Source organism: Protopterus annectens, chromosome 1.part0 (assembly GCF_019279795.1).
Source record: "Protopterus annectens isolate FY-2018-M chromosome 1.part0, PAN1.0, whole genome shotgun sequence".
NCBI classification, from domain to species: Eukaryota; Metazoa; Chordata; order Ceratodontiformes; family Protopteridae; genus Protopterus; species Protopterus annectens.
This window is the reverse complement of record NC_056725.1, coordinates 1267199011-1267210776: the sequence shown is the minus strand read 5'-3', so window position 1 is coordinate 1267210776 and position 11766 is coordinate 1267199011.

Here is an 11766-nt window from a genome sequence, read left to right as displayed (position 1 = left end):
TCCTCTTTGGAACCTGTTTCACTGAATTACAGTAAATGGGAATTTCACTTGGCTAGCAAAACTTGTAGATGACTGCATGCTAGAAATCACACTGTATTCCCCCTTGGACTCACTAATACTCCAACAAGGCCTACATTTGATAACAACTGGTGCTTTAAAGACAGTTTCGCCTTAAAAGAAAAGAAATGTAGTATAGTTACCATTGGTAAAACTAGTGCTTCTGCACAGTGTATTACATAAATGGAATTCACTTTTAGACTGACATTAACGTGGATAATAAGCTATCCTTAATTCAGCATATCTTCAGTGTTGTCAGAGACTCCTTCTATTTCGTAACTGTTATGAGTTCTCTTCCAGATTCTAATCCATCCTAATCTGCTCTCATTTGCCACATCATAGAATACAGTGCGCCATTTAGTTGTGTAGTATAAAACAACTCTCACAGCTAGAAAGGTCCCGGTGCTTTAAAACCAGGGATTAAGGAGCCATTCTTATTTGGATAGACTAAAAGCCCTTTCATAATTTTCAATGGCTTCTAGACTCAGGAAATGACCTGTACCTTGCCTTCTGCACTATCTCAAAACTTGCTGAGTGTGACCTCCTTTTTCTTGAAAAGTAAGGATCCCCAGTTAATACCAATACCAAAGAACTAGTTCTATGTCAGAATAACAACAACTCCCAATTCATGGATAAAATCAACACCCATGGACAAATTTATCACCCAGCACCTCCCTGGGTCATGGGAAAGCTTCCCCTACATAACTAGACAGTGTAAAAGTTAGCAATATTGAAACTTTCAGGGCAGCACAGTGGCACAGCAAATAGTATTGTCGCCTGACAGCAAGATGTTCCCTGGTTTGGTTCTTGGCTGGGGTGCCTTCTGTGTGGAGTCTCTGCATGTCCTCCTTTTATTCACATGGGTATCCTTTGGATTCTCCAGTTTCTTCCCACATTCGAAAAACATACAGTAAGTGGACTGGATACTTTAAATTGGCAATAGATGTGAATGTGCATGTGAAAGTGTGGTGTGGAAGAATTACCGAGGCAGGGCTAGCCACCCGGCAGTGTAAACCTTGGCTCTAGATGACTGTCACTGTTCCAAAAATATTTTTATTAGTTTTAAAACTTTTACAAAAAAGAAATGAAAATAAATACAAGATAAGGAACTTGTAAGGTACATCAAACCAAGAAAAAGAAAGTAAAGTACATTCTAAATTAATACAAACAGTTAACACGTTTTGATTTATAGACGAGCAGTTATTGTAACAAATACCTTACTCCTAAACGAGTAAAACATTCACTAGGTTGCCCCAAAAAAACAATACAAATAGAAATCAGGCCTCCCAAGAGGAGGATAACTTTAATCAGATAACATACTATTATATAAACTATTAACTATTTTGGGGGTACACCACCTAAAGTAAACTATACATGTCCTAAACACCTATTTACACCATATTTACAATACATTTACATCATGGATGTCAGAGGACCTCTCCGAATAAAATGACATAAGACAATTAGTAAAGTGTAATGTTTACATTATCAAATAATTTTGGACCATACATAGTACAACAAGGATCCAGTTTGGAATGCAAATGTGTAAGAAAAAATGTTGCTGGATTTTACTTATTCCGGATTAGATTCAAGAGATTTTCCCAATATTTTTAAAATAATTATTTTTCTTTTTGCTATTCGTGCAGATTTTGTGCACTGATACATATTTTATTGCCATATCCTTAAAGTTTTCCCATTAAATTGCTGAAGGGTTGATCCAATTTTTAGTAATGAAATATTTAAGGGGAGCACAAACTGAGACAAGAACATGATGGTGAATACCTTTGATTTGAATAGGAGCAATATTGAGGATCATAGTTTGCCAAGAAAATAAGTTGTCAATCTCGCCTTCATTCTTGCTGGATGGGTTTGGAGCCGATCCTCGGCTCTGACTCGGCACTTGCTAAGCTCAAGAGTCACTTCCACCAGCTCGAGGCAGCCCCATATCCCATGATGCAAGGCGGAGATTACCCAGATCTCGTTTGCCACTTCGCTCATGAGGTAACTTTTTACCAGCTCCTGGTAAGTGAATTTTTCTACCTTTTTTTTCTGAGACTTTAGTCCACCCCAGTACTTTATATTTATATATATATATTACTTTAACTTCCCGATTCACTTAGCCCTATTCCCGTTAGTGTCCCGTTCCCTTTATTCATATTTTTGCTAGTCGGGCCTTAGGTCTTTACCCCTCCTATATATTTCCTGTCAGGGTTTGTTTGGGTGTGTCTGTGTGTTCTTTCCCTGTACTTGGTTTTGTTAATCTAGTTTATTTTTTGGACTGACTGTGTAGTGTGTGTGTGATTAGGTACTCAGTCATGTCTAAAGAGGCTAGGGTCTCAGGCTTCAAGAAGTGTGACTCGTGCTGTCAGAAGATGTCTCTGACAGACGGTCACACTTCTTGTATTTATTTCCTGGGACCTCTACACCTGCAGGACTCCTGTGCTATTTGCCACTCCTTCAGCCAGAGAGTCCTGCAGGAACGTAGAAATAAACTTATTCTCAGGGGCTTATTAAAGCCTGAGAGCTCCCCGGCTAAGTCCGGCTCGGGGAAGCCCTCAAAGCCTCCCAAGGCCCAGGCTTCAATGTCCAAGCCTTCAGCCTTGGCTCTGACTCCCTCGGAGTCGAGATCGGCTCCGGCTGGAGCCGATCCTTCCTTCTCTGAAGGTTCGGTATCGGTGCCGATACTCTTGCTTCCATGCCTGTGTCGGCTCCGGCTGGAGCCGACACATCTCTGACCCAGCTCAGAGCCGACAAGTTGTCGGCTCCAACTGGAACCGAAGGTTCTTCGGCTCCGATGGCTCCGTCGAGAAAGAGATCCAGATCTCCGTCGCTGGAGTCTATTCATTCGGCTCCGGCCTCTCCCTTACTTTTGGAGCGGAGCCATCGGAGCCGATCTTCAAGGTCTTCCAGACTCTCAGACCATGACTTGGAGAGAGTGGTGAGTAGACTGCTGAAATCACAGGCACTGGCCCAGATACTTCATAGCCCGTCTCAGCAGATGACCGTTATTCCACACCCTCCAGAAATTCCTCCTTCGACTGTCCTTCAGAGCTCGGAGCCGGAGCTTATTGGAACTGTGACTGTTGGTGCTTCGGAGCCGATACCACTCCTTTCGGCTCCGTCATCTTTGACTCCTATCTCCTCCTTGAGACCGTCCTTGGAGGGATCCGGTCATCGGGCTTCCCTTGTCAGTTCCGAGGGGGTGAGTGGCATCGGACCCTTGTCCAACCCCGATGTCCTTCAAGGATGCATCTGCAGTCCTAACAAATGGGTTGTCCTGGCCTCAGGCAGCCCTTCGGTCGGCCGGATTCCAAAGTCTGGGTCTGGCCTCGGCTGATGTCGCACTTCACCCGACGTCATAGCTGCAGTTCAGTGGGTATAAAGGCATCAGCCGACGCCATTTTCCTCAGTCTTTCTTGCCACGTGGCGCCCGAAGCAGAAGCTGTTCGCAAGTGCTGGTCGGTCAGAACCAGCGATTGCTACTACCGAAGACTTCTAAAAAGCTAAGTACCCCGTTGGGGACTCTTTCTTGCCTCAGCCGATGTCAGAAAAAGTGAATAACTGTTTAACTTGTGGGAAACAAATACCTCATAAAGATTTCCACTCTTACTGCCTACCTTGTTTAGGCCCAGACCACGACGTAGCAGCTTGTCTAGCCTGTGCTTCCTTCAACCGACGAACACTTAGACGTCGGTCAGAGTTTGCAGAGGAGTTTTTCGGCTCCGCTTTTGCTTATATCATGCCGTCGGAGACTCCGACTTCACATTTAACTAAAAAGTGTAAGGAAAAGGACCGACACTCGCGGTCCGCGGTTTCGGCCGAAACCACGGCTAAGCCAACCACGAGTGTCTCGGTTTCGGCCGAAGCCGAGTCCGCGGTTCTTCCTTTGGCCGAAAGCATGCCTCCTTCTACCGAGGCCTCTTCCAGCATGGCTGAATCTGCTACTGAAAATCCACCTGCTCTTACAGTTTCTCAGGATTTATCAGATACTATCCCCTTAGATGTATCTACTCCTGCACGTGGAGCTGCTAGGCCCCCTGCATCCATGTCAATTAAGGCTTTTGCCAGGGCTAAAGCAGCTAAATCTTAAAAGGCCGTGTCTGCTAAAGCCCCCTCTCACAGGCCTAGCTCTAGTACTCAAATGCTTAGTCTAGCAGAGGATCTCATTTCTTTAATCAGGGGAACCCAGTCTCACCCTGACAGGGCCTCTCACCCACCTCCAGAGAAGAGGCTTAGAGCAGAGCCCCCTGAGCCAGTTTCTTCAGATTATTCCTCTGATGATTCAGAAAATACAGATCCTCCCAGAGGGCCCTTATTCTCCATATGAGGACTCTGATGCAGAGGATTCCATACCTTCTGCCTCTCCTCCTGAGGAATTTTCTTTTGGGGAAACCTTGCATGCTATGAGGGAACAATTTCAATGGCAGGGCCAGGATTTTTCAGACTCTAGGAAAAGGCTTAGGACCTTTTTGCATTTGCCACAGCATAGGCCTTTAGCTATTCCTCCAGTACTTACAGTTGTGGATGATGCATTTAATGATGCTTGTACTGCCCCTGACTCACTGCCTCCGGACCCTGCTAAGCCCGACAGATACTACAGGGTTCCGGACACACATTATCATTTGTATAAGGCTCCTATTGCAGATCCTGAAACTATTTCACAGGGCCCCAAAGCTGTAACAGCTGCCTCTGCCAAAAACCCTCCCTCTGAAAGAGAATCTAGGGCATTGGAGAGATGGGGTAAAAAGTTTATACTTCTGCTACTCTTTCGGCTAGGGCCTTAAACTGTCAATTCCACATGATTCAGTATCAGGAATTTCTGTTAGATCAGCTCACTAAAAAACTGTCCTCGCCTGAGCCTTTAGACCGTAAGTCCCTTCAGGATTTGGTGCATAACAATCAGCAGGTCAGTAATCATTCCTTAAAATGCGGCTATGATGCACTGGAGGCTTCCTTTACATCAGCTATGACTGGTACAGTGATCAGAAGGCATGCATGGTTAAAAGAGCAATCCTTACCAGACCATGTAAAGTCAAAGCTTCTAGATGCTCCCATGGAAAAGCAAAGTTTGTTTGGTTCCCCTGCACAGCAAGTGTTGAAGAAGGTGGAAGAAAAAGCTAAATCTGTCCAGACAGTCAAGGATTTCTTACAGGTCCAGCCTCCGAGGTTTAGTAGGAACTGGCCTTCCAAGAATTGGTCCTTTCCAGACACCACCAGAGCACAGAGAAGCAGAAATAGATGCCCTAGAGGCAGAGGTCAATCCAGAGGTGCCTACAGGGGACGTCAGTGGCAGCCTAACAGCCAGAGAACTACTGCCACAGATCCAGCCACTACCGCTTCTACAGGACAATCACAGTGACTTGGCTCTGAAACCGCCTACCAGGGAACAACTGGCAGCACCCTTGGGTGGAAAATTAGCCTTATTTTCAGTAAATTGGCATTACATTACAGGAGACAAATGGATTTTACAGACAATAGACAAGGGCTACAGGTTTCACTTCCATACTCTTCCAAGGAAGAGAGGAATGCCAAACCTACCTCCAAACCAAAGGACAAACGCTCTACAGCAAATAGACCACTTACTAAGGATGAGAGCTATAGAAAAGGTACCGGCTATGGAACAAGGACAAGGATTTTATTCAAGGCTTTTCCTAGTACCAAGAAAGGAAAACCAATGGAGACCTATCCTCGACCTGTCCGCTCTAAACACATATCTCATTGTTCAAAAATTCAAAATGCTGACCCTACAACAACTTCTTCCCATGCTGGGCAAGGAGTCTTGGCTGGTAAGACTGGATCTCAAGGAGGCATACCTGCACGTCCCCATACGACCAAATTGCAGAAGATACCTCAGATTTCTTGCAGGATCAGAGCATTATCAATTCTCAGCATTTCCTTTTGGCTTATCTACTGCGCCCAGAGTATTCACAAAATGCCTGGCATCAGTAATTGCTCATTGCAGGCTTCAGGGAATTCAAATTTATCCATACCTGGACGACTGCCTGTTACAAGCGGACAGCAAAGACAAATTAACAAAAGATTTGAAAAAGGTTATTCACCTGTTGCAAGCCCTGGGATACACAGTCAACACAAAAAAGTCAAGGCTGATACCATCCCAAAGGATAACCTTCCTGGGTGCAGAACCGGACACATCAAACCAGATGGCATTCCTCACAGCAGAAAAACAGAAACAGCTACCACTCTATTTCATGGCATTAACAATGCAGAACCAGCTTACAGCAAGGAAAATCCTGCAAGCCCTGGGTTACATGGCATCCTGCATAATACTAATTCCACAAGCCAGACTACATATGAGGAAGTTGCAATGGTACCTGAGGAATTTATGGTCTCAGCACAAGCACAGCCTAGAAACCCAAATTCCAATAATCCCATGCCTGAAGCAAGAATTCCAGTGGTGGGCCCAGGCCTGTCAATTGAACAAAGGGCTGCCCTTCCACAGGCCTCACCCAAGCCAGACGATCACCACGGACGCCTCAGACCTCGGTTGGGGGGCACACATGGTGGACAAGTGCATACAAGGCTTATGGACTCAAGACCAGATGAACCTTCACATAAATCAAAAAGAGATGCTGGCAGTAAAACAGGCAATTCAGACATTCAGACCATTTCTTCAACAGGGTCATTTGCTAATAAGGACGGCCAACACCACGGTTATGTGGTATATCAACAAACAGGGAGGCACACATTCATATCCTCTATGCCGGATGGCAATGGACCTCTGGAATGTGGCCCTGAGCCTCAACGTTCAGCTCCAAGCCATATTCGTGCCAGGAAAAGAAAATATACTAGCAGACATCTTAAGCAGAACCACCACGGATGCCCACGAATGGATGCTGCATCCAGACATCTTCAAAACCATCACAAGGACATGGGGACTGCCAGAAATAGACCTGTTCGCATCCCCACACAACCACCAATTGAAAAAATTCTGCACAAGGACATACCACCCACTCGCTTGGAAGGTGGACTCCCTATCCTTCAGTTGGGAAAACCTGACAGCATATGCATTCCCACCTCTTCCTTTGATGCACAAAGTGCTACTGAAGATCAAAGAGGATCACCCGAGGATCATCTTGATAGCTCCAGATTGGCCGAGGCAACATTGGTACCCGCTACTGAGGAGTATGTCCCAGGAACACGCATGGCCTCTACCCCTACTACCTCTACTGCTAACACAGAACAACTTCAAAATCCTGCATCCAAACTTGAAAACACTGCAGCTAGCTGCTTGGAACATTACATAAGGAAAAATAACCCAGATTTATCTCAAAGGGTTAAAGACATTATCTTGGAGGCACGCAGACCCTCAACAAGGAAAACTTATTCAGCAAAATGGAAAAGATATCTCCTCTGGAGTGCAACAAAAGGAGTAGATGCATCATTGGCAAACATAGCTAACATCCTGGAATACTTAGCAGAGCTTTTCCACAATGGTCTGTCTTACTCCTCCATTAAGATTCATGCATCAGCAATTTCAGCAGAATACAACATGGATCCTCCAGTCTTTTCTCAACCTCTACTCAGGCAGTTTCTCAGAGGAATTAAAAATGTAAAGCCACCAAGGAAACCACCATTGCCTACATGGGACTTGAACTTTGTGTTAGAAAAGTTGACACTCCCCCCTTTTGAACCAGCAGCAACAGCAGAATTACAGTACCTATCTTGGAAGACTGCATTCCTGCTTGCAATCACTTCAGCTAGAAGGGTTTCTGAATTACAGGCATTAATGGCAGTACAGCCCTTCCTTATCTTCCATCAGGATAGAGTGTTCATGAGAACTAATCCTACCTTTATGCCAAAGGTGGTCTCCAGGGTATCATTAAACCAAGCAATACACCTACCAACATTCTTCCCCAACCCACAGAACAGCAGGGAAAGATTGCTGCATACCTTGGATGTACACAGACAATTGCGCTACTACCTGGACAGAACCAAGAACAATAGAAAAACTGACCAGCTTCTGGTAGCATATGCAACAGGAATGGAAGGAAAAGCAATTTCAAAACAAACAATCTCAAAATGGATAGGAAATTGCATTAGATTTTGTTACTCTTTTCATGGAAAGGCAACTCCAGAAAACATCAGACCTCATTCCACAAGGGCTACAGCCACTACTGCAGCTTTCTTATGAGGAGTGGCTACCAAAGACATTTTAGAGGCTGCTACTTGGAGCTCCGTGCATACATTTGCCAAGCATTATAATCTGCCTTTATACTCCAGATCCCGAGCAGGTTTTGCCACTGCTGTTTTGCAAGGGATCTTAACTACACCATAAACTCTTACTGCCTCCTTAGTGCCTCCTCCCCCAGTTTGGCTATGGTATTCTACCCATTTGTTAGGACTGCAGATGCATCCTTGAAGGACATAGTACAGTTTTGTACCTACCATAAATGTAGATGTCAGAGAGGTATGCATCTGCAGTCAGGATTACCCACCCTCCTTCCCCTCTGTGGTACTCCTAGGGTATTTGCCCATCTTGTAGCTAGCTGGGGGAATCTATTATGGTGTATTTGTTTGTATATATGTATATACATGTTTATTTCTATTTGCTCTCTATTGTTTGGAAACATTTGCATTTATCCAAATTTAGCCTTCCTAGAGGGCACCTGGCATCTGGGGCAAGAAACACTGAGGAAAATGGTGTCGGCTGATGCCTTTATACCCACTGAACTGCAGCTATGACGTCGGGTGAAGTGCGACATCAGCCGAGGCCAGACCCAGACTTTGGAATCCGGCCGACCGAAGGGCTGCTTGAGACCAGGACAACCCATTTGTTAGGACTGCAGATGCATACCTCTCGGACATCTACATTTATGGTAGGTACAAAACTGTACTTTCTCCCCCTCGGAGCTTCGGCTTTGGTAAGCTCGGCACCATCTGCTTCGGAGCCTTCCCTTTCGGTGGGGCCGGGGATTCCTGTTTCCTTGGAGCGGGAGCTCTCGGTCCTCCCCGGGAGGGGAGCCTTCGAGGTGATGAGGAGTGTACTAGCCCCCGAGCTGAGTCAACAGTCGGCCCCTTTTTTCTCCTCCCTCTTCAGTGCCTGTAGATATCTCTTCCCACTCTCTTGCTCCCGGACCCAGAGATCCATCACCCCAGGTTTCCCCATTGGGAATACCTTCCTCTTCCGAAGTTTCTCCTGATCCTTCAGGGGAACCCCCGCATAAGAGGACTTGCAAGAGGAAGCATTTAGACTCCCCTGAGTCTACGACATCAGATACTGACTTAGATGAGTCGGAGGGGACCCCAAGATCCCCCTCTGAGAATGTCTCCTTTTCAGACATTCTTGAACTCCTGAAACAGAGGGGGAACTGGCCCTCCATTAACCCCTTCGAGGATGAGTCGGTATACCTGGAGGCTTTTGGATCTCGACCCTCCACCTCCTGGGTTTCTCCGCCTTTCGACCCCCTCATGGACGTGATAGCTCGAAAGGCGTGGGCATCTCCTGATTCTGTGGAACCAGTCCCCAGGAGGCCTTCTAAATTTATCACGGCCCCCACTGAAAAACAGTTTCTCACCAAAGGTGTCCCAGTTGATGCCATGGTGGCGGCCGCCACCAAAAAGGAACTTGCAGATCCTTCCGTACCGGTCCATCCTCCTAACAAGGAGTCTAGGACCATGGACAGGTATGGTAAGCGGATGGTTTTCGCAGCGACCTTTACTATGCGTTCGCTGAATTATCTATGTCACTTCACCCGACTTCAAAGAGATATCCTCAAGGAATTGGGTGAGGTGGTACAGGATCCGTCAGCTGCTGGGGCTCAAGAGAAGATTGCCTCTCAGCTGGGAATCCTAAATTCCATAACTAACTCCTCCATGCGGCTCATTTCTTATGCAGCCGATGGAGCGAGTAGAGCTGCAGGCACAGGAGTGGCTCTCAGACGCCAGTCCTGGATGCGACTTTGCAATTTTGCAGACCCCTTTAAGGCGTCCTTCACAAACTCTCCCTTCGATGGGACAACTTTGTTTGGACCTCAGGTGAAGGACACTTTGACCAGGTGCAAGCAAGACGGCAAGACTCTTTCTGCCGTAGGAGTCCGTTTCTCCACCCCTTCAAGGCCTTACCCCAAAGGTCAGAAGGGAGGGAAAATGTGGTTCCAAAAATCTCAAGGAGTCACGCCTGACGCACATGGTCAGTTTACCCCCAGAGGCAGAGGGGGTAATAACAACAGACGCCGCCCTAGGGGCAGAGGGGGTCCGCAGAACCAGGGCAGCAGAGAGCCTCTCTCTGACAAGCCCTTTCAGCATCCCTGAGGTGTTGCCCGACTGCCCACCCTTGGAGGAAGTCGGGGGGAGATTGTCACTGTACCCAGAAGCCTGGCTTTCCTTTTCTCAAGACAAATGGATACAGTCAATCATATCCGAGGGTTACAAAATACCTTTCGAGAAAAGCCCCTTCCCTCAAAAAGGATCCCTTCCAGATGTTCCACCCGGTCTAAGGGAAATTGCAAAGCTAGAGGTTTCAAAACTTCTAGAGAAAAGGGCCATCCAGCCAGTTCCAGCAGGCCATTTAGAATCCGGAATCTACTCAAGGTTCTTTTTGGTCCCCAAAAAGATGGGAGACTGGAGACCAGTATTAGACCTCAGCAGACTAAACAAGTCTGTCAAAAAGACGAGTTTTCGGATGGTCACACTTCAATCGATTTTGCCCTTTCTGGACAAAGACAACTGGATGTGCTCTATAGACCTTCAGGATGCGTACTATCACATAAAAATCCACAGACGCTCCAGAAGGTATCTCCGCTTTCGGCTGGGGACCAGTCATTTTCAATTCAGAGCCCTGCCCTTTGGTCTCACCACAGCCCCCAGAGTGTTCACCAAATGCATGGCAGTGGTCACGGCTCACCTGAGACGTCAGGGATTCCAGGTGTTTCCGCACCTAGACGACTGGCTCCTCACAGCCACCACCAGGCATCAACTTCTCCAGGCCAGGGATTACACTCACGTCTCTGCAGCCAGTTAGGGATTTCTGTCAACTTGAAAAGTCTTCCTTATCGCCTTGCCAATCTATTACCTTTATAGGCGCAGATCTAGACACTACTCGGATGTCAGCAAATCTAACAAATCAAAGAATCCTGGATATCCAAAATCATGTTCGGATCATCCTATTCAGCAAAAAGGTACAAGCCAGGTTGGTCCTGAAAGTATTAGGCCTAATGGCAGCTGCCATCACACTTCTTCCTCTGGCCCGCTTTTACATGCGTCTCCTACAGTGGATGTTGTTTACCCAATGGTCCTTCCAGCAGTTGCCCATGCATCACAAGATCCTTGTCACACAGATCTGCAAGAGCCACCTATCCTGGTGGATTTCTTCCCCCCTAGTCCATCAGGGCAGACCATTTGTCCCCCCCGGCCTCGGTAGCCACGGTCACTTCGGATGCCTCCCTGATCGGGTGGGGGGGCATTATCAGGGCAGGATGGTCCATGGCACGTGGCAACCGTTCGAATACCACCTGCATATAAATGTCCTAGAGATGAGAGCAGTGCTTTTAACATTGCAAGCCCTCAACGACTTTCTTCCTTTAGGAACTATCGCAGTTCACATGGACAACATGTCCGTAGTATGGTATATCAACAAACAGGGTGGGACCAAGTCCTATCCTCTGTGTCGAGAAGCTCTCAGACTTTGGCAATGGGCGATCTCCTCTCAGCGGTTTCTGATAGCAACGCATATCTCCAGGAAAACCAACA